This window comes from Ambystoma mexicanum, chromosome 2p, assembly GCF_040938575.1.
Source record: "Ambystoma mexicanum isolate Mex_15411 chromosome 2p, UKY_AmexF1_1, whole genome shotgun sequence".
NCBI classification, from domain to species: domain Eukaryota; kingdom Metazoa; phylum Chordata; class Amphibia; order Caudata; family Ambystomatidae; genus Ambystoma; species Ambystoma mexicanum.
The window spans coordinates 1,213,164,147-1,213,187,764 of NC_090923.1; the positions used below are offsets into that span (position 1 = coordinate 1,213,164,147).

General features: G+C 50.2%; 1 protein-coding gene across 2 annotated transcripts in view; it reads left to right on the forward strand.

Annotated features, from left to right (window-relative positions):
* The first annotated feature begins 4,731 nt into the window (after nucleotides 1-4,731).
* PLXNA3 (plexin A3) overlaps nucleotides 4,732-23,618 on the forward strand; it is a 677,771-nt gene continuing 658,884 nt past the window's right edge. For both annotated transcript variants that reach the window (XM_069645473.1, XM_069645474.1), the window contains exon 1: nucleotides 4,732-4,952. The gene's annotated coding sequence lies outside the window, so the exon portion shown is untranslated. The remainder of the gene's footprint in view (nucleotides 4,953-23,618) is intronic.

Here is a 23,618-nt window from a genome sequence, read left to right on the forward strand (position 1 = left end):
GACAGCCAGGATTACACCATGTCATAACAGAAAGGGGGTGGGGCAAAACCGTTCTCCTGCCATGGCCAGCTCAATTAACTATCAAAGGCTCCATGGATCCGCCCTGTCCTTGTAGCACTGCAGATGGTTGCAACAATTAACATAATTAACTTAAAAATAGAGTATACTTCAAACAGGCTCACATGGGGCCTGGCTTCAGAGGTTAGCAAAGGAGAGAGGAAACCCCCAAAACCCTTTCATATGCACTGTGTCAACCTGATGCCAGATCCCGCCTTCAGTATTGATTGACAGGGAAATGTCATGTCTGGGACTGCATGTTTACAGTAGTCATCCCTGGAGGGGTACCTCATTGAGAAGGTACGAGTATGTGGCTTGACGGAGACAGAAAGTCTGTTCTTGCCACAGCATCAAGGGAGACCTGCTGCTTTAATCAGGAAACACAGAGAGCTCCATTAACTAGAGAGACCCTTTGATCCACAACAGACAGGAAGATGGGTGGGACTTATTATTACATGTTTTCATCCCTTTACTTCCTCTGTTGCAAAGCACTCTGTTTATGACCTCATGCATAAAGGAGATTGTTGGTGGGGGCCCAGGATTGGTTCATTGAGGTAGGCTTACCCTAGACCAATCTCTGTGATCCATTTGGCTTTAAAAGAGGGCCCAGCTCCTCTTTTGGGTAGATCATCTGAAGACGTTGCAAGGAGTAGCAAGACGAACTCAGCATTGGATCCTGGGTGAAGGTAAAGTCTGCCTTACATCTTCCACCAGTAAAGGAAGGCCAGGACCTCCAAGAGGGAAGCAGGATCCCCCCCTAAATATCTCACAGGGAACAGAAGGAGATATTGAATACAGAGGACCCTCCAGCAGCTCCAGAACTGGTAGCCAGCCAGCAGACAGGGTGCCCTGCTAGGCTCTGCAGCAGGCTTCCTAGGTGGGAAGCACCAGAGAGTCTCTGAACCAAACCAAGGACAAGGCAACAATCTCCTCATATTTGGGCCGTCTGTCTTAAAGGACGGCACAAGCCCAGTGAAGAAGCTAGGAGTGCGTTTCGACAAGCATCTACCAACGTCTGCCTTTGTCCAAATCTTGAGGGAACGGTATCGACACCCCCTCCCTAACAACAGAAGCCGAATGAGTTTGACCCTCCCACCGTGGTTGGCACAGGTTCCTGATGTTAGCAATTACAGGGGACCACGTGGCAGCCAATGGGGGAAGGAGGGATTAGGGGGCGGTTGTGGATAGGGAAGGGGAAATACGGAAAGAGGATTAGGGTATCAAAAGTGGAACGGTAGAGGGGAGTTAGGGTAAAACACACCTTAATACCTTTGCACATGCACCTTGTAACCTGACCTCTCCTAGACTTGACCAAACCTGCCTGATAATGACTCCTGCCTCTCTATATTACTATTAACCTGCTACCTCCTGACCTCCATGGACCCAGAACATTCATAACGTACAACATGAATCACCCTCACAGCATGACATGGCAACAAATGGAACAACCAACAGGGGGCTGCCCTTGTGATTGACAAAAATCATGGCCTGTTAGGCAAGATGCACAGAAAACAAACAGTAGGGTTTTTCCCTTATGATGGACAAAGTCATGGCATGTGAGGCAAAATGAACATAAAGACAGATAGCCTTTAACATGCAGCGCAACAGAAAATAATTGCCTTTCCCCAGCGGCAGTGCTGTCGCCAGGAATCAAATTTAGGGGGGGCATAGAGGGAGCCAAAGACAAAAGTAGTGGGGGGACACAGACAAAAGTGAGGGGGCACCTATGAAAGGTAATGTGTGACGTCAACAAGCACTCCTCCAGAGGCTTTTGTGCACACCAATTACCCACACCCCACTGTACCTCCCCTCCCATCAGAATGTAGGCACAAAACCATTCAGTGACTAATGCCCATCATTAGCACTTTCGTGGACTACATTCTGATGGGAGGGGCTGCTACAAGCTGCTCAATCACTGCTCAATTTGATAAAAAAAGGAGACATTTGCCTCAGTGAGTGTCATAAATAACACCACGAACAGAGAACACAGTCACTGCTCGCCTTAGGTAAGGGGGACAAGGGGGGCATAGCATTTCAGAGGGGGGGCACTGGCCCCTCCAGGCCCCCCCTAGCACGCCACTGCCCAGCGGCCCTGCACTGGTTAACCTGCGTGTTATCTGCACACGCTTGTACCAGAGAGCCAAGTTTAACTCTCCACAATGACTCCAATGGTTTGTTTGTTTGTTTATTTATTTAGTATGGTGCGCAAAACCCAGAGGTAACAGGGTGCAACAGAGAACAGGAAGATAAGAATGCATAAAAACTTAGTTGCAAGGTAAGGCACAATTGAGTATAAGGCAGAAGCATTGCCAAAAGAATATTGCCCCTCGACTAGTATGTGAAAATGGCGTAGCATTCAGGTGTGTATTCATTGGTATAATTCAGATAAACTCCCACCACCAACGCCACTACTAATAACGCATAGTTGCCAATGGCGCGAACTTAACTGAAGTCCGGATGCCTGGTGAGAGCACCCGGATGCTGTAGAAGACACCTTGCACACTGAGCTTTCCACCGTCACAGCTCGCAGCCCGGCTCCTCCTACTACTCTCCCGTGCCCTTACCACCGTGTATTACAGTGTATTATTCCTCTTCAAGCCGCGTCCACCCATAACAACGCCCATAACAACCATCATCTTCAATTAACCACACCTGGCACGGGCGGAACAGCAATTTTAGACTGACTACTGTCTGCCTAACGTGCGCAGGCCATGGACCCCCTGCATGCTGGGAAATGTAGTTTGTGCATTACCTACTGCTGCTTGACCCTCCTAAAACCTTTCCTGATATAGCCTTAAAGGACATTTTTGAGCCCCTCAAGCTGAAACTGACTGCACCGCCGTCTGTTGTTACACCGCAGTCGCTAAAGCGTCCGAGGCGTCTCGACCAGTGCCTGATACCCACAGCTGTCTCCCGTTTTGAACTCTGTTGCAGAAGCTGCAAAGCGCCCTGAAACTGACTCGACCCAGTTGAGCATCAAGAACACCTACAAGCACAAAGGTACATTGTGGTTCTGTCCCGCTGGTCCTTCTCCCAAGGGCCCTAGTGACAATTTACAACCCAGTGCTCCCTTTGTGTTGAAACCAAGTATCCTTGAACTATTGCAATTAATTACTATATCGACTACCCTCCTGTCAGTATCCAGAGTGCATCCCTTTTCCTTCTTTGAAACTGTCTGTCCTTTGCATTTCTTTACAGGGTGGGTTATATTTTGTAGCGTGCTAGAATTGTCTGTTGTGATAATAATAAAGCAGATATTTGTATACAACCTTGACTGGACAGTCCCTTTTATCATTGGGTAATAGTTGTATTTTTTGTTGTTTTGCAACTAACCAACGATCCACAACCTTGCGGAGATAAGCCTGCCATTCCGGCCACGTTATCAAAATAGGACAAGGAGGTTTATAATTTGCTTTTGTTTCCAATCTGTTTGGATTCCTTTGGGTGTATTAGAGGCGTGGGCAGGGACGTTGCTAGGGGGGCTAGGGGGACTATAGCCCCTGATCTTTTGGTTGTAGCCCCGGATAGAATCTCAGGAGCTACAGCCAAAACACTAGCTAGCCCCCAGTCCCAACAGTTCCGACATCAGCTTAGCCGCAGTCTTTTCCAGACCTAGCAACTCCCCTGGGCGTGGGGCTGATTGATGGTTTAGAAACCGATTATCATCCATGGACCATTGGTGCCCCGGAAGTGGAAGTTGATTCCTCATAGATGTTATGATGAATTGCGTTTCATCATTTGTGTTTTTTTTCGTTTCCTCCTCCTTATTGATGTTATTAAACTGTTGGTGTAAGGTATAATTTGTAACAAACACAATAAAAAAATGAGACTAAATTTGTTTTAGGGATGTTATAAAATGTAAGCGTTTAAACTCTGTCTTAACGCCGCCCCTTAGGGTTGGAAGACACGCCCCCAATCCCAGGACTCCATCCCCTCACCATTGCACCTTTCTAAATTGTTGAGAGGTTATTCCCTAAGTGGCATAGTAAACTAGTCAGCCCTTTCATTATTGGCTGAACTACCTTTTCCTGTAGCGCCTTGATACTTACTTGAGATGAAACCGTTGTTTATAGATGTAAATACAATAACATTTAAATGTTGAACATTTGTCAGGCTCGTACCAGGCTGTAGTGGCATATACCTCAGCATTTCATCATTGTAACGAGGATCTTACTGTTAACTTGAAATATAAGTTTGAACTGCGGACGAATTGGATTGTAGAACTAATTTAGAAGCCCACCGCAGATAAATGCTTAGGTAACATGCCACATGCGTGCCCCTTACAGTTATTTAGTACAGCCTTGGGCTGTGGCAGTTCACCCCTTTGCCTTTGCAGAGTTTTTCCCAGGCCACGCATGTCGACTAGGTTGATCACAACTAGTTATTTGTATGTTCTCTGCTGGCCCTTTAAGAGCTGCGCAGAGGAGCGTACCATGATGATAAATAGGGGGCCTGTATGAACAAACCAGGGTGCTAAAATGCTTTATATGCTTTTCCCGTTGCATACCGTATTTCCTGGAGCTAGGGGAGTACTTCGATCGAAGAACCCACATTTCGATCCCGCACTAGTGTGTCGTAAACAACTAGTCTCCCCCTCACACCTCTAGGAGAGACGATGGTACGGCCCGACTTTAAAAGCCACACTCCTAGCGGCGCGAGCCTCAGTGGCCGCGAAGGAGACGGCGGCGGATTGTCAAAGGAGTCCGAATGCACAAGACATCAGCCCTCCCGGCCCCGCCCACCCTCACTGGAGAAGCCGAGAGGAGGAGGAGGAGCTCTCTCGCGCTCACACACACAGGACTGGTGGCCGCCTGGAACGGCACGCCAGCCAGAGGGAGCCCTCGAGCCACATTGGCAGTGGAGCACTGACGTCACATCACCTCGGACTCGCACAGGTAATTTGGTAGCGACAGCAGGTGCTCATTCCACGGCACCCCCCTCCCCCCCCCCCCAGCAACCTCTATGGTACGCCCCGCGATTGTTAGAGCTCGCATCCTTAACTAGGCTCTTCAGAACGAGGCAACCGGGCGCACTCCATCCCAGAAAACCCCCTGAAAGGGTGCGGATAGCCCGCCACCCCGCCTCAACAATGCTGACCTTTCCACGGGAAACACCACAGTGTCTTCTCCCAGAGAGCCCGTTGTTGAACCCAGCATATGCCCCCAGCGACCTTTGCCTTTTATAAACTGCCTCCGATTCAACAAAGTATAGAAAAGCAATAACATGAATCGCGTGTCCATCTCTGGTGACGACCAGCCATCACTGGAAAAATGATTTCCTGAAAATAACCCATAAACTGCCAATGTTTGTAAAGCACAAAATTCCCCGTTGGGGCGGGAACTTGCTGTTTGGAATCCCCCTCCACCATAACGCTCGCTGGGGAACTCGCGAGTGCATCTTTCCACGGGAAACGTAATGCCTGTCCTCATAGACCAGTCTCGTGGCCCTCTTATTGGGACGGCCAGAGTGGGCCTCGGGCGACCCTCACACTGGGCCTCATGGATTGCAGAATGTAAATACCCATTGCATTGGTGCCTGGCTGACATTGGCAGCTGGCTACGGCCCAAGGGGGTTAGAAAGTGTTCCACATGTTAATACATGCGCAAGGTGTTAACTGTCTACAGGTTTGCCCTCTAGTTTACTGTAAATGTGAAACTGTTGCAACGTTGGTCACTGGATTACTGGTGTTTTGGGGTGGCAATTGTTAGCAAGCTTTGGTGCACAGGTATCAGGTGGTCTGTTCTTTTGTCCGTCTGTTTTTATGTCCAGTTCACTAACGGCCTTTACTGTGTATCCGTTGTTGTGAAAGTCCAGCGTTTAGTTTGATATGTTGCGCCATCTAAGAATACTGGGGCTCGGGCTGTTTACAAACCGTTGCACGGTGTATTGCCGCTGCTCGGGTGTCAGGACCTGGTCCATAGGCTGCAGCCATCGCTCAGGAAGTGAGGTGGGCCCTGGTCACTGTCACTGCCCGGCCGGGTGTACCATCAGTGCTAAATTAGGGCATTGCGCCCTGTTTTGCTACTGTCACATCTGGGGGCAGGGTGCAGCAGCTAGCCACTGGCTCCAGTCACATCCTGTGATGTGTGTGTGTACGCTGCTCGCTGGATTACTTACTGCTCGGGGGCTACTAGTGCATCAGGTACTGCCACTGCTCCCCAAGTTGCTGTCACGTCTTTGTGCAGTTTTTGTGTCGATGGACGTCGATTAGTGGTGACCTTGCCTGTGTGTGTGTGTGTGTAGATGGGCACTGCTTGCTCCCGCTGCTCGGCCATGCGTCCTGTGTACATTATCGCTACTCGTGGCGTTAGAGGTGCCCCATGCTGTGACTGTCACTGCTCGGGGGTCTCGGGCGTTACTCCATGGGTGACTGTCTCTGCCCGGTGTGGTGTTCACAGCTCGCGGCGATGGCCGCTGCTTCCTGTGTTACTGTCTCGGGATAAGGGTACAGGCGGACCTTGGTTACTGTCACAGCTCCTGGTGATGGGTAGTGTTGCGTCTCCGGTTGCTGGACATTGCCTCGGGGTGGCGGACATAGGTCCGTGGGAAGCTGCCACTACTCGGGCATTGCTCGCAGGGTTCCTGTCGCCACTGGGTTGTGGCTGGGGGTGGGGGCAGTGACGGGGGGCGGAGGGGGGCCATGGGTCCGTGGGATGCCGTTGCTGGACAGTGGTCAGGGCTCACTCGGGGTTACGGTCGCTGCCCGGGGGTGCTAGCTGTCCCCTGCGCGCGTGTGCCTTGCGTGCCGCTGGCAGCTCGTGCAGACTGCTCTCCCCTCCGCTGTCGGCAGTGCGGGGGCACAGGTGGCCGCGCTGGCCGCCGTCTTTGTGTTGTGATGCTGCTGCCCGGGCTCAGCTCGGGGCAGCAAACGCGTCTTCCCTTTTAAGTCAAAGCAGGCGCAGCTGCTGCCTCCGATGCCAGGCGCCCAGGGGCAAGCGCTCCGCTCCCAAAACACCTTCCACAATGCATGTAATCCCCCTGCAGAAATCTGCGTGCATCTTGCATTCCCGGGCACCCCCCCCCCCGTATCTCGTGCACCGCCAACGCGATGAACCTGCCCGGCTCCGTGGCTGTATACTTCATTAACAGCTGCAACTGGCCGGGCACATGCACAGCGCCGCGGGCTCCACCGCGTGCTCCACAGGGCCCCCGGGAATGGCTTTTGGAAACACACACGGGGTTCCCATGAATATGTGAAGGGGGCGAAGGCGCTATAGCCTGCACCCCCCGGCGTATTTGACTAACAATCAGTGTTATTTATTGAGCCTCTCCTCGGCTTTTTATTCCGCGCCGTGACAGTGATGAGGGGGAATCGGCGTCTTGGCGGAAGGGAGGGCGCGGGGCCGGCGCACCCCATACCCCCGCTGCCCCCCGGGGCTGGCATGCTATATTTATTTGCCCGCTCGCCTAATGCGAGCTGTCAGTGGCCGGGGGGGGGGGGGCGGCGGGGGACGAGGGCTGAGTGGACCACGGAGTCGCTCCACGGCGGAGGGGGCTTGTGGAAGGCCGGTAGACCGCAGCCCCCACGTCTCCCTTGCCTGTTGCCGACGTGGAGAGGAGACCGGGGCATGCGTGGCGCCCTCGGTGTCGGCCCGTCACCTGGGGGAGCGGGGGTGCGTATTTGCCCTGCCTCGCAGTGCGCTCTCAGTGGTCGCCGTTCTCCGGCGCTCTGCGCCAGGCCTCGGCATCGTCCCTTGTATTGGCGTGCCCCGCTTCCCCGCCTGCCCCCTATTCGGGAGTTTACAGCCGGAGGGGAGGGGGCGGGCAGCGTGTGCCATTAAGCTCCGCTCTGACAAAGGATGGCCGGAGGTTCCGCGGGTTTTATGAGGGGCGAGCACATCAGTGGTCTAGAGACGCCTGTGCATGTCCTTTTGCGCGTGTGTACGCGCCGGGAGAACTGCTCGCGCGCACACACTCGCGCACGCACGTTCAGGACAGCCGGCTGCATCCCAGAAAACCACAAGGCGGCTTCGGGAAACTCTGGCACCTAATTATCCCTGATTCTAACCAGATTTGTATCGGCCTTAATTAAAGCCCTTGTTATTCCGATGATCTGATGCGTGGCTTGTATTGTTTTTCACGAGGGCCTAGTAAAATCGCGCCCCCTTCCTGCTCCACAGCCTTCCCCGGCCGCCTGCACACAGGCACACACACACACAGCAACCGCCCTGATTTATGGACATTCTCGATGAAAACTCTTGCGATTAGAGAAACGCAGCGCATCCATCTGTGTGTGCAGGACGAGAGGCAGAGCACCGTCTCTGCACATCTCTCCCTCTGGCGCCCGGAAACGAGGGAACGCTTTGTACTGATTTAGGCCCGCTTTTCATCTGGTGGGCATTTTTCTCTGTGTCTTCCTATGTGGGAATTACCTCACCGATTGAGCAACTATTTGTGCGTGCATTGAAAATCAGCACATCTCGAATATCTGTGCTTTAATTTAACGTGCTCTCCGGTTTATATCAAACCTCTGGCACGGTTTAAAATGTTGCAATATAAATCGCAAACTTTGTAGGCTACGGCTTTCAATTATAATAGGCACAGTCGTTAAGTACACCACACCTAGAAACCCTACATACCAAATTGAATTACCCAGTGGTAATGGCAATGTTTATTTATAAAGCGCCTATACACAGGCACGTGTTTCAAAGCGCTCAAGGAGGGGTGGGAACACGGGGAAAAAACAGTCGCCCAGAGCCCTCGAATTTCTGAGTGAGTAGGTCTAAAAAGTGCCAGGCTATTATTGAAGTCTATGTAAAAAGGACGAGTATACTCGTTCTTGGCACTTACGGGGTTAAGATCACATAGCAGCGCTTTTAATTTTAGACATTGAAGAGGACATTTGAATGTCACACACAAGGCTACTCGCAAACGATTCTGAATTAAGTCGTGTACAAAATTCCCGCATGTATCCCCACGATATTTGTCAGTGTTGTTGTTGTCGGATTTCAAATTTGCTAATTCTGGTGGAATTAATATACAGTTGTGAATTGCACTTCCTGGTGGAGGTCTCTGCCTTAATTGTAGGCGTTCTTGTTGCCCGGTGTAAGGGTGGAGGGACATGGCAGAGCGGGAGAGGAAAGTCAGTTGCCCCAGCCAAAATCGACCATGTGAATGCAGAATGCACATTGAACCAGGGGCGTAGACTTTGGGTTTTCCGAGGGGGCGGGAGGGATTTAGCATGGGCAAAGCCAGCATTTTGCTTACTGAGCTGTCTCGCCCGTTTGAAAAGGAAGAAGGGGAAAGTGTGGCCTTTGGGAAGCAGGCCGATGTGCAATACACATGTTAGCAAAATGTCGTCTAGTCTGGGGCCTGGGCTAACTTGTATAGCACTTGCTGGTGCTCCAGATAAAGAATTTTAAAACAAATTATCTCCTAGCCCAGTGTTAAAACAGTTCAGGTCCATGTTAAGCTCACTGCCTGGTCCTAGGGCCTCAAGGTTAAATCCCTGTGACCTCCAAACACCTGTGCCTGGTCCCCCAGCTAAACCATCAGCTTGGTCCCTGGGCATCCAGGTCCAAGCTCATGCCCGTTCACTGGGATTCTCTTTAATGCTCCTGCTACGCTGCTGGACTGCAGTTTAAATCAGCTAGGCTCCAACTTCAACCTTCTGTTCCCTTGCTGTGCTACAGCCTCAGCCCCTTCTGCCTGGCCTCCACATACAATCTCCAACCTGTTTGCTGGACTGCAGTTTAAATCCCCTACCCAGTTGAGAGCCTGAGGTTAAATTCCATCCTCCGCTTGTCATGCTTCACCTTAAATTCCCTACCCAGTTGACGGGCCCTAGAATAAATTCCCTACCCAGTTGACGGGCCCTAGAATAAATTCCCTACCCAGTTGACGGGCCCTAGAATAAATTCCCTACCCAGTTGACGGGCCCTAGAATACATTCCCTACCCAGTTGACGAGCCCTAGAATACATTCCCTACCCAGTTTGCTGCAATCAAAGTTGGATCCCTGGTCTAGTTGCTGATTTCCAAATGATTTTCTACCCAAATAAAGATCTCTGGGTTAACCCCCTATCCAGCTGCAGGCCCTTGTTAAGCCCCCCACCTAGTTGCCAGGCTGAAGTCTAAATCTCCAGGCCAGTCCCTGGATTACATCTTTTGCTCGTTTGCTAGCGCCATCTTTGATTCCCGGCTACTCGAGGTGTTTGACGTTCGATCCGCAGCCTCGTCACTGGGCTGCAAGATGAAGCCTCTGCCAGACTTCAGGACTACAGGTTAACTTTCCAACCCAGACACCGGGGTGCAGGTTAAATCCCCTGCCTGGTCCCTGTGATCAACCCGACCATCTGTTAATGAGGACGGTATCTTTGAAGTATGTGTGCAAGGCGATGGAGACAGTACCACTCCACACTAATTACAGGGCTCGCTGCCTGAGCATGCCCTCCCTCTGCTACTCTGTACATGGATAAAGCAGAAAGGGCTCCTGATTGCATTAGGCAGAGTATAATTGCTCTCAGCGCACAACTCTGTGCCCAAAATTATCCCAAGGCTTGTGTCAAAGGGCCGCGCTTTCAAAATCTAGTGTGTGTGCGCCAATACCATGTGACTGTTCACTCATCCTGGGCGTCTGTTATTTTTGGTGGGATTTTATTATTTATGAAGCATTTGTTAGGCGCCTATACAACAGAATGTGTTTCGAGGCGCCACAAGGCAAAGTGAGGCTGGAACAAGGGGAGTAAATAACAGTGACAAAAACAGTAAATTGATAATCGTGGTCCTGCTAGGCCCTGTGACATTCGGGCGTGTGAGTGAAGTGAATCTAAGTGCATGAGATAGAGGGAGGAGCAGGGTAAGGACAAGTGCTGGTGGGAGCCCGGATGGAAGTGTCGAGCGGAGCAAGGGGGGGGGCGCCACTGGATAAGTGATAGGACGTAGGAATCCCGTGGTGGGATGGACAGCCGCCAGGCAGGCGGCACGTGAGGGCAGTGCTCGGGGGAAGAGGGGGGTGCTCGTGTTGTCCCGGGTAGAGGGCTGGTAACCTGTAAGATTCATGAAGGACGGGGCCGCCAGTCTCAGCAGCAGTGGGGTGATTAGCAGGGAAGAAAAAGAGGTGGAGAAAAGCAGAGTTTTGAGAAGTTTACAGAAGTTAAGGAGGTCTGACTCAAGTCTGAGAGGAGCACAGAGGCTGTACCAAAGAAAGGCACCAGATGAAGAGAGACCTGCCCCCCACTCTCTGCTTGGAGGAGCATTTAACAAGCAGAGAGTTGGAGTTAGAGCAGGGAAGTATTTAGGGAGGGAAAGTTGGAACTAGCGTGGCCACAGGCTGCAGAAAGCCTTGTGGATGATGCATTGGGTCTTGAGTTTGATCCTCGCGGCCAGTGGAGAGATTTTAGGGCTCGAGAGATAGTCCTTGGACTTGAGACCAAGGATAAGTCTTGCAGCCCTATTCTGGATTAGCTGAAGGGGGCAAAGGGAGGAGGTTGAGGAAGAGGCTGTTGCAGTAGTCCATTTGAGAGAGGACCAGAGCTCTGGAGATGTTGAGCTTCTGTGGAAAGGTGAGGAAAAGAAGAATGCCTCTAAGGAGGTGAAGCTGGAAGTGGGCCGCCTTGGCAAGATGTGAGGGGTGATGGAGAGAGAGCGGAGTCGAAGATGGCCCTAAGTTTATTAGCTGCACAGGATGGTGAGAGTAGAGGGCCCAAGGAGGGCGGCCAGAGGGTAGGAGAGAACCAGTGTGCGGGTGTCCCGTTGAGAAGGAATTCCGTCTTACTGGCATCAAGACAGAGATCATTAGCCACACCCCGTGCGTGGATGCGGTCATACAATTGGGATGAGAAGAGTAGGAGGTAGAGGGAAGTTTGAAGGAAAGCTGTGTCTCATCCGCATAACACTGTAAATGAGGAGAGGAGGAGGTCAGGTGAGCAAGAGGGGCGAGATAGATATTGAAGGGCCACAGCGGTAGGATAGAGCCCTAAGGGACGCCGCAGCTAGAGAGTGAGGTGGTGGAGGAGAAAGGGCCCAGTTGCAGCCACGGAAGGCGGTTAGTCAGGAAAGAGGTTAGCCAATCCAGTGCCCGATCCGTGATGCCGAGGGTATTTAGGGGCCGTTTTATGAGGATAGAAGGGTTGACTGTGTCAAAGGTGCACGAAAGATCAAGAAGTATGAGAACAGCAGGAGAGTTGGTTAATATTTGCGATCCTGGCTTCACAGGTGTTCAGGAGAGTAGTTTCCGTGCCTCTGGATGCCTGGAATCCAGATTGATGGTTTGTTTAATCATTTATAATGCCCACCAGTTACAGGATATGCAACTCTTAAGTACAGGATATACAGTATGAGACAACCAAAATGGTCAGTTGGGGAGGACCAAATTCTCCAATAGTTTACCCAGGAAGGGGGTAGTGGAGATAGGGCGATAGCTGGGCAGGAGGGGTCAGCAGACAGCTTTTTTAGGAGAAGGTGCACTAGGGAATGCTAGAGGGAAAGAGCCGGTAGCGAGGGAGTGATTACAGAAATTGGCAAGAGCTGGGGTGAGAGAAGAGATGTTGTCCTTAATTGTTCTAGAAGAGCATGTGTGCACCTGTTTGGTTCAGACCATCATGGAGCGGAAAACTTTAGAGACCTCATTGAGTGTGAGGGGAAGGAGGGAGGAAAATGTGGAGGGAGGGGAGGCAGGGGAGGCGGCAAGCAGGAGTGGGATGTGAGGACAGGATGTCCGAAGTTTTAGATGAGAAATGGGAGGCCAGAGCGGTGCAGAGAGCCTGGCTGGATGGTGGGGAGGATCAGGAAGTGGGATCTTGCACTGTGGTGGCTATACTGGAGGGAGGCTGAGATCTGCATATTATCCAGGAACATGAGCTTCCAGCGTAGCGATGGATTGAGGGGTGGTGTAGATTTGGAGAATCAGTTTATGCAACAGATTTTTAGAGAGAGGTAGAGAACCTGTTGAGGAACAAGAAAGTATGATCTTGCTTCATGAGTATTTTCTATCAAAAATAAATGCTGTTGATTCTTTGATGAGGTCTGCCTGAAGCAGCACCTGGTAAACGTCCCCCCCCACCCCAGAGGTGTAGAGGCTGTCCAGGCACCAACCCATGCGCATGTATCGGCTTTCAGTGACCTTTTGTGTTCCTATGCAGGCTTCCTTTGGGAAGGAACAAATGGAAATGCTGGTTTACCACTCAGTAGGTCCCCAACTGCTGTTGAGCAATATATTAATTATTAGTCATTAAAGTACGATCACGTTACAGAATGGAACCTACATAGTGATGCTTCCAGGAGTGAGAAACTGGAGCATGGATGTTGGACGAGATGTCGACATCCCTTCTAAGTTGAGCTTATGGTGTGGAATTCGCAAAAGTGTGTTGGTCCAGTCGCTCCATCGGGAATGAGAATAGCCGTTCCAGTGTTGGCACAAGGCTATATGTGACTGAATCTTTTTAGGGTACCGGGCTAAATGAGACTGTGTTGGGTTAATGGCTTGAGCGCGGCCATTAGGAGAGTGGAGAGAATCTGGTCAATGAACTTCAATTTGGACCACATTCTTCCAATGCATTGAGATCCCACACCCACCACCACCACCACCACCACCTCCTCCTCCTCCACCACCACTACCTCAGGTGAGTGTTCAGGTGCGTGAGGTTCTGTTGTGTTATTTGGAGAGCAGATCCTTACAATGCTCAGTGGTTAGTCACCTGGCCCAATGGCTGGTCCCAGTTTAGGGGAAACTCAAAGCGACTGCAGGACTAGGGGCAATGGGGTACTTTTCGAGGTTGTACGCTCCTCCTTTGCTTCATTGTTGTCCCTCAACACCTCTTTTTAGAAGTTTTGACTTTCTGTAATCGCATTGCCTGGTCCCAAAGCCCTACCTTTATGGACCACAGCTTGGGCCTCCTTACAAGTTTTCTGGTACTGCCTTTTTATTGAATGCGGTATCAGGAAGGGTCTGCAGTATTCAGAGCAATTCTGTTAGTCCCCATTTCAGAGTCCCATAGGACTCTGTCAGGGACTATGACATGCAGTAATGAAGCATGTTTACACTTTGTGTGCTCTTTTGCCCATTTGGGTACCTGAAGTCTTCCAGTTTTCCATGTTGGCAACGTCTGCTTAGTAGGGACGCACTCTACTTTCAGATTAACCCTTTGGCCACCCAACAGTGGTGTCTGCTTTCGCTCCCTCACTGGCGTGAGTTGGTCGTGAGGTAGAGCACTCCCATGTGCGAGCACACGCTTCGTCTTGAGCCAATTGTACACAATTCCATATGATGTAGATGCAGCGTGGGCCTGTTCACTTGGGGGCCACTTACCACGTGCCCCCGTCCCTTGCAGCGATTGTCCCTTTGGAAGGAATAAGTAGTTGTACAATGATGGTCGGCTGTTAATGCTGCTGTATTCGGTTATTCACTTTTTTACGTGCACAGGTGCTCTCACCCGTCCTTGTTGTCTGCTGAAGCTCGTCCAGCCCTTTCGCTGGGGGGCAGCAGGGCAGGAGAGCTGAGTGAGCTGAGAAGTCCTTGGTATTCAGGCGTTTTGCACAATTGCTTATTTGGGCCTCCCATCAGAGAAGGCAGCTCAGCTTCTTCCTTGGGGTCCCTTTACTCCAGAAAGTTGGTCTCACTCTGGTGGCAGGTGTTATTGGGATTCATGGCATGCTATGTTGCCATTTATGTGCTGTCCAGGCACTCTGGCTGTTCTGAAAGAGATGGGGCTGGGCGAGGTGTGTGGGGAGAAGGGGAACATGCACAGTTGCTTTGCTGTTGTGTTGATGCGTGAAGGCTGAAAGTGCCCTGTATTCTGCATGGGGGAGTCATTTTCTAGATGTTCTGTGTCAAGAGCATAGAGGCATTGATGTCCGAAGGGAAGGTCATGTGTCTGTGGTGCTGGGACGCATTGGCTTGGGGTCTGGTGCGTAAGTTGGCCGTAGAGCTGTAGTGTTGTGCTGTTTGATGATATTGTGGGGGGGAGTGTTCGGTTGGTATGCATGTTGTGTTGGAACGTAGAATTTCAGTGGGCTGGTGCAGGGATCTGTCTGAGAAACCTGAAAACAAACGTATAGCACATCATACCATGGCATAGCAAGGAATGCCAAAGTGGAAGGGCGCCATCGCAATGCATGTTTAGAAGATAAGGAAATACCAGGAAAAATGCTTACAATCTGGTGCTCTTACCACTAGCCTCTTACAGACAGGTCCCATTTCAGTTTCTCACATTGCCACTGCCTGCCTTTCTTTGCCACTGCCTGCCTTTCTTTCTTTCCGAGTTGGTTACGCTTGTTTGCATGTTCATTTTGGTTCTTGCTGTCGATTCCCTTTGATGCTGCTCTGCATACACCTTATTGGCTATTCTCATTGGCGGGTGCCGTGGATACTGTACTGCATGTTGTGTTCTTGGCCATGCTCGCGCTATTCTGCATGTTCATTGTGCGTATAGATGCTTGTAAGGACCCATGGTCATGTATTACGTTCACCGTGTTGGTTAATCTCATTGGTCTGTATCATTGGTGTTGTACTGCACGACTGCACGGGTAAACCTTTCAAGTTGCAAGCTAGTAGCTAGGCCTGAAATGTAAAATAGCCCCCAATTCTCCAAGTGCGGAAAAGTACCCGGCAAGAGTCAATGGGCATGCAAGGGCCAGGCTCCACAAGATGACGCATATCCTTTCCTCTGGTACACATCTGGCTCCATGTATTAACAAAATGCAACAGTAAATAAGACTCGCACAAAATACATGAACCTAGTTTGACTTGTCTAATCGAACTTCGTACGGCTATCCTATACATTTAAAAATTTACCACAGCACATGTAAGAAATTCTCAATTCACCAATCCGAATTAGGCAGGGGCCGAGGCCCACCACTGGGCAACCGCACCACACCCCAAGAGCAATGCCAGGCGATGTGAAGCCTCCATCCTGAACCAATCGCCTCCGGATCCCGCTTCACCCTGCCCGTGTATGGTTTACAAACGTTCCGCTGAGGGTCTGCCTGGCAATTTCACTGGATGGCCCCAAACCTCAGGGCCAGTAGGGCCAAACCAAGATCTCCAGATGATTGCGTCAGTCTCCATACCCCACCCTATCCAACTGAGTAATGAGGGGTGGGAACCCGGGGTAGGGAGATGAACGACCCACAATGATTCCTGGTGACTTTGGGAGCCAAACGGGCAGGGCGCGGCACAGTGAGGACGTAGAGGGTGAGGGCTTGCTGCCTACCCTTATAGATCCCCATACCCAGCATCGCTGTTGTAGTAGACTCTCCAATCCTGAAGGAATGCGACAAATAGCCTACCATATCCAACCCAACACCCGCAGCGCTTATTGAAATACCTTGCGGATTTTCGAACAGAGGCATGCACGATCCATCCTGAAGCACCTCTACCGGGCCCTTGGCGTCGCCAGCCTTGCCAAGAACTTGGTGAATGCCCTTACTGGTCACATCTTCGGGTCCAGGGCTGTACCAATGCAATCCTCGCACTGTCCTGCCCTTCTTGAATAGTCTTCGATTTTTCACATCCAACAGTGTACTATCCTCTGATACTGTCACATACTCGCCCAAGAAGAAGCCCACTTTGCAGTTGTACTTGTTGCACGATACTAACTCCACTATGTGGAAAGCCCCTTAAAATGCGCTGCCCTTTTATTTTATTTTTATTTGCATTTAGCTCATTTCGAACATTTTGGCAAGAAAAAAACACTTAAATCCATAGAAAAGGAAAGGGGGGGAAAGAAACAGTAATACCAAAACGCAGTCCTCTATAAATCACTTACACGAGTGAATCCTACTAAAACCACCAGCCTACATCAAAAATGTAACTGCCGCAGTAACCAGTGACGCTCTTTCGCCACCATTCTGCTGGGGTTAAAGTTGTTCTGCCACCCTTTGAACAACAATGTTCTCTGTCCCGTAAGCCGTGTGCAAACACGCAAAACCCCACCTCACTGTCACTGCAGAATCGGCATCGCCAGTCTCTTGCTCCCTCTTGATTTCTTACACAGGTTATGATCATTAAAGCACATGTGGGGCCTGGCCTCCTACCAGCAGATTGTACTCCGCACATCCTTCCACAGCATGGCTACGCCTTCCCTTCTAGAAGGTTCTTGGACAACTGTGTGCGGCATGAGGTGTTCATTATACTTTCACGTGGGATACGCTGGACTGCGTGCCCAGTGTTGGCCGTTCTCGCTCGTGGGTGGGTACCCTTGGTGTGGTACTCGCTCATTGGTGCAGTTATCGGGCACGTGTGCCCACTGGCGTTGTACTGCTTCCAGAGTCTCGGCTGTCCTCCCTCATGGGTACATCACAAAGCGGTCCCACAGCACACATCCCGCTTTTTCCTGGCAGTGAGTACACTTCCGGTTGTCGCGTGTTGTACTGAAGGGACACCCTGGGGTTTGCACCGCAGCTCGGGTGTCCTCGGCGTAAAGCCCTCATTTCCCCCTGGTGGAGTTTGTTTTGCCATTGGCGGGACAGCTGTGCCGTGAATTCTTCGCGGTGCCTTTCACAAGAGGGCCGGGCTTGCTTGTTTTTAATTAAGGGAAATGCAGTTAACGTGGCCCTGTTTTTCCTGGCGTTAGATTGAAGAGTTTGTGTTGCAATTCCCGCCTAGCCCTACCGGTTACCGGGTTACGGCTCTCCTCTGGCAGGTGCAGTCGCAGGTATGGAACATGCGGCGGGCATACCTGTGGGCCGTCAAGTAGAAGCCTCGGGCCCACGTTGGGATGGCACCGGCCCCCTCGCCATTGTTTTGCTGCTCGTGGCCGGCCGTCTGTGGGGGCGGGGAAGGGATTTGCAGTCACCACTTTAAGCAAACGTGTAGGCTCACCTCACGAATAGGAAGGGAGTATCAGTTTACTCAGCCCGGGGTTGGGGGGGGGTTGGGGGTGGGCATGTCTCGTGCGGAATGGCTGGCTTCGGCACCACATCTGTCCTGCCTCTGTATTCTTCCACTTGTTAGGCCTGTCTAGCTTGGGACCAATTTAGTCAGCGTTTGCCTTAACCCTTGTAAAAACAGTGTTGGTAGGGCACTCGTCCTCAAAATTAAATAAATAAAAGTGGAGGAGGGGGGGGGGGGTCTCTTGAACATAACAATTGGAAGTCACATGAATTGAACACATCTTGAAGTTACACATGCACATTTCATTCAATTGGTCTTTACCAATAGAAGAAAGCGCACAGTATAAATGAACATTTTCCTTTCAGAAGATTAATCATGAGCACCCAAAACATGATTGGAGAGAAGAGATTTCTCTGTTGCGTTGCTTGCAAAGTAGGAAAGGTGTGCACCTTTTTAACATAAGCATCTGTTTCTAAACCCAGTGGTGGGAGTGGGGGGAAAAAGGAACTAGCGGTATTCTGGTTGCATCCCAAAAAGTGGGAGTGTGATGGCGGCACAGATGGGGAAGTGTTGGGTAGGCACATTGCAAAGCAGGTCGGGCTGAACTTTTGTTTGCAATGGTCATGTTGCAAGGTAACTGGTGCTTTGCAAGGTCTCTCTGTTGGAAATGTGCTATCATACATATGAACGCCTCTGCTGCTGATAAAAGAACCGTGTTTGCAAGGTGTTTGAGGTACTATGGCTGTTGAGCCATGGACGGACTGCGCATGTGTGTGTCTTAACCAAAGATATGCTCTGTAAAAAGCAAACAAACTAGTGGAGCAGCATACTAATGATTTATATTGCACTTACATCCCTGTCTAAACCCCAATAGTAAACGTTTTGCATACATCATGATCTTGTGGTCATGTTCATGTGGTCTTGTGGGTGTCTTTCCTGTGAAACTGTTGTGCTTGTTTTGAAACCTGCCCCTCAGCATCATCAATGCAGCCCTCGCAGAAGCATCATTTCCCAGACAACCTCAAGACTGGTCTCATACAACCTCTTTTGAAAAAAAACAATCTTGGAAAAAGTATTTGCTACACAAATACTTTCCAGAATCGAACAACTTCACCTCCTAAATGACTATCAGTCAGGGTTCCGCCCAAAGTGTAGCATCGAAAGCCACCATCCATGTGGCAGATACTGCTCTGCAAATCATAGATAAGGGCGATTTATGCGTCTTCGTCTTCCTTGACCTCTCGGCTGCATTCAATACCTTCAACCACTGCATCCTTCTGTCCTTCTTTCTGACGGGATGGAATTCTGTGGCACTGTCCTGAATCGGTTTACCTCACTCCTCTGAGCCAGACACCAGGCAGTCCAGATGGACTTGTTGCGTTCTAACCGACTCCAGGTCTCCTGCTGAGTCGCTCCAGGGCTCCATTCTGTGACCAATCCTTTTTAACCTTTACATGGAGCCTCTGGGGACTCTCCTTAAAGATTCCAATATAGCCATCCACGAATACGCAAACTATTCTCGGTTGTACATGGGAGTTAATGGCTCGCCGGACATCATTTGTCTCTGCGATTACCTCGCCATCATCCAGTCCTCGATGTCTACTGCCTATCTCAAACTAAACCCATCCAAGACTGAATTCATCCTCATTGGTCCGCTCGCTAAAAACAACTTGTCCAACAATGGCTCAATGATATATGCCTAGAAGGATTTGACCCACAACTCCCAGACTCTGCAAAATCCTTAGGCTTCACCATGGACCGCAACCTGTCCTTACAGGAACACATAGCCTAGAAGGCCCAAATAGCCTGGCTCAGAATCTCTACCCTTCTACAAATCAAACCCTTCATCCCGACGCAGGACTTCCGGACCATAGTGCAGGCCCTTGTGGTCTCACATCAATGGGGGAAATGCTATCATGACAGGGCTCCCAGCTGCTCGCTTGGCTCCCCTAAAGGAGTCCACCACGCTGCAGCACGTCTAATTATGGGAGCATGAAATTCGACTGAATTACCCCCATCCTATGCAAACTACATGGACTTCCACTCCAAGCCAGGATACTGATCAAGACTGCATGTATCATCTACAAAGCAGTCACGAGTAGCACACCAGCGTACCTGGCAGCTAAGCTCCACATATCTGGTGGCACATGATCCTTGTACAGCAAATCGACCAACCGGCTTGAATCGCAACTTGTCCGCAAAGAGAAGAGCCGCAAACCTTTCTCCTCTGTCATGCTCCCACCCTCTGGAACTGAATCCTGGTGTCGGTTGGGAATGCCTCCACAATTCTCCAATTTCGAAAATCTCTCAAAATGGCTCTTTCAACAACACCTGACCAAGGACTAATTTTAATGGACACACATATCGGGACACAGACCTCACAGTACTGCACTACTGATAAAAGATGCCAGCCCAAATGCTGGTTACCCACACTGTACAGCGCTATGCTGCGCTCAAGCTAGGTCCATGCTTTAGACCATAAAATAAAAAAAACCTTTGGTATGGTTTCTAGCAGGCCAATAAATAGTTAAATGAAAGCTGCACATTAAAAAAAAAAAAATCCTCAAAAGCACTGGTGGGCCGCGACAGTGGGGTCCATCCTCTGAAAAAAGTGGGCAAATGGGGTTTGTCTGCATGTACCCTTCACTTGTGCCCTCAGTGTTCCCCTGTTTGGTAGTGTAAGGCAGCAGCAAGCCATTGAGTAGTCTCCCCTTTTGTATGACCCCTGACTTCGGCCTTGGGGCAGTAGTGCCCTACACCGACAGGCGGCTGAGGATCCTGGAACCTTGTCGATTCGGCAAACCGAGCTCATGGGTCCCCGGTGGAAGCATGGCTATTTTGGCCGCAGGTGTGCTTGAGCTATTCTCGCAGAACGAGGTTAGCTGATGGGCAAAGCAGCCCTGCTGTTTTGCTGCAGCTAGCCCCATATCGAGCAGTTGAACATGACTCACGCAGCACACCGAGTGTTGTAGTTACAATATTGTTAACGGCAATGAGATTCATTGCTGGAAGATTGTGATTTTCAAAGTGAATGATTGATTTTCTGTGCTGGCTGGGGTGCAAGTGCCTATTGGTGGGTGTTGCAGATCCCAGGGTATTGACAGGCCGGCCGTGTGGGAAACTGGTAAAAGGGGAGTGCATTTTTTCTTGTGTGGCCCCCTTGGTCACAGCAGCTTTGCATGGAAGTGTGAGGCCTGTGATGGTCTAGCCTGCCCTCATCATACTTGGAAAGGAGAAATGGGACCCTGTGCTTTTATTTCCCGGGGCAATCCTTCAAGCCACCATGTAAAGCCTCACAGAACCCCGGGGTCTGCACTTAGATAATGAAGAGTGGTTCCAGGCCTTCAGAGGGTCAATTGGCCTCAGCAGAATGAGGGGGTGATTGATGTAGGGGTTCTGGCAAGGAGAACATGCTCTGCTACTTCGTGCCAACATTGCTATGCCTTTCCTCGTGAAGTGGTTTGGCTCTGTCCAGTAATGCTATACCAGAGCACCCATTTGTGGGCCGCAAATTGGGAGTCAATTTGCCATGGTGGCCCTTGCATTGACACCTTAGAGGTTCCACGGGCAGTACCACTCCGCCTTATCTGGAATGACTAACATGCACCAGGCACCCACCAGAAAATGACTGTGCCAAAACACAGTGCATATCACAACCACACACATCAAAATCATTACCATGCTGACAAGAACTTGTAAACAATAGTCTGTGATATTCTGCAAATGTGTGATCTTGTTTTGCATGCTGTGTTAATGCTACTGCCCATTTGCAAAGTATTTAAGTGCCACATTATTTCTGCCATGGTCTCCCTCAGTGTCATTCATTACTATGTTCGCCCAGATAGTTGGAAGGCACCTGTTGTCGGACTTTGCTTGAAGCCATTCCGCAACAGCAAATCCCACCATCATAACAATGGGCACTGCATCCCAAAAACCCTCGCCACAACCTCAGAGAACATGACAGGCATACATGAGCCCTAGTGGGTCACCATGCGCGCGTGCCGTACACCTGATTCCAAACATACCCACCGTAGGCTATGCTCGGGCTGGGCTGGGCTGACTTGCACGTCCAAAACCTGCAGGTTACCTGCACACACAGCCCTGTTTATTCAGCAGTGCACACCTCAACCCTGCAGGAACAGCGGCCTTCCTCTCCTATCTCTGTTCCTTCTAGCTTCCGACCGGTAATGCTCCAAATTGTCGCTCTCAGAATTCCGACTCACTAAATTCAGACTTTTTTTTAACCCCCCTCACACCACATATATGTGGGTGGGTATGGGATATAATAGTATTGGGGGTGTGGGAGTCCCCTCCGCACATATGTATGTGGTTTGAAAAAAGAGAGAAAAAAAAGTCCGCATTTTCGGCCGTTGGAATTCTGGGGGTCGTAGTAATCCCATAGATCCCTTCGGACCCCAACCATGATAGACCCAGCCCATCTCTTTTAGGTCCTTGCCTGCCAGGAGCTACACTGTACAAAGCCCCCCAACACAGCATCAAATAATCTAAAACACATCTGCAGATAACTTGCCAAACCCAACAGTGGACAAAGAACCGCCCCAAACCTCTATCTCCTGAAACTCTGGAAGATGAAGAATTTGTAATCAGATTTTGCCCTTTTTAGTAGTGCAAAGTGGGGATGTTGCACATAGCCGTGTAGCCCCTGCCTAAATACTCTGATGGGCAACATGACATCTCACAAGGGATTTTCCAACAAGGGCAATCCCCACTTCGGTCAGGTTGTGGTCTCATTCAGGCTTTACTGAAGTGTCCAGTGAGAACCCTCCTGCCATAACTGAATGTCATGTTGAAAAGTCCACAACAAAGGTTTCAAGCAACTCTTGGTGTTCACAGCTCAGAAGAACAGGTGACTTCAACATGAAATCCTCTGCAAACTGAGTTCCACTGAGCACTATCCCACAGTAACATTTTGTCACTTGATCTGTGAGATTTGCACGGGGACGCCATTTTCTTTTGTGCGCATTTCATTGTGTAACACGAGGCATCCCCAATCTTTTAAAGCAGAGGGAAAACTCACTTCAAAACGTGTTGCTATGTTACTTTCATTTAACACGAGACCACGGTGGCCAAATGCTGTGACCTCTTTTTAATACTTTTTCATTAAAGTTTTTTTAATAGCCACCACCAACCAATTGAACGTATCTGGCCACGTGTGATATGCTTTCTTATGTCACCATACTTGGATGTACCTTAACTGCAGCATCAAATTGATGCACAGTCCATACATCGAATTGCATCAGTATTTTGTAAAAACAGCTGGCAAACACGAAACCAACCTAGGCAAATCTATCTGAGGCTTAATCCAGCCAAGGTCTCTGTCTGCAGATGCTAACAGTTGGGGCTACATCTCGTATCTGGGCTGGATTAAAAAGACCAGTAGAACCTCTGTTATTAAACATCGATTTGGCATCATTGCTTTAGCAGAACTGCTCTGATCTATATTCATCCCGGCCCCACGTTTGGTGGAGTGGCGACTTGACTAGCGGCGCTGTGGCGGGGGAGGCCTATGCCGGAGCTGCAGGGCGCTCTGAAGCAGAGCTGCAGTTAAGGAGCTGCTCTACTGCACGATTCATTTTCTTCCTAGAGACCGGCAATGACTGTGGACAGTTAATGGATATACAGCCCTCCAGCGCGCCACCGGCTGCCTGCCATCAGGTGTCCGAGCCTTGTGTAATAGGAGCACTTGGAAAAGCCGTCATCTTTTTTTTTTTTTTTTACATTTACAACATTGATTGGCCTATTTATTTATTTATTTGCATTGTGGCAGC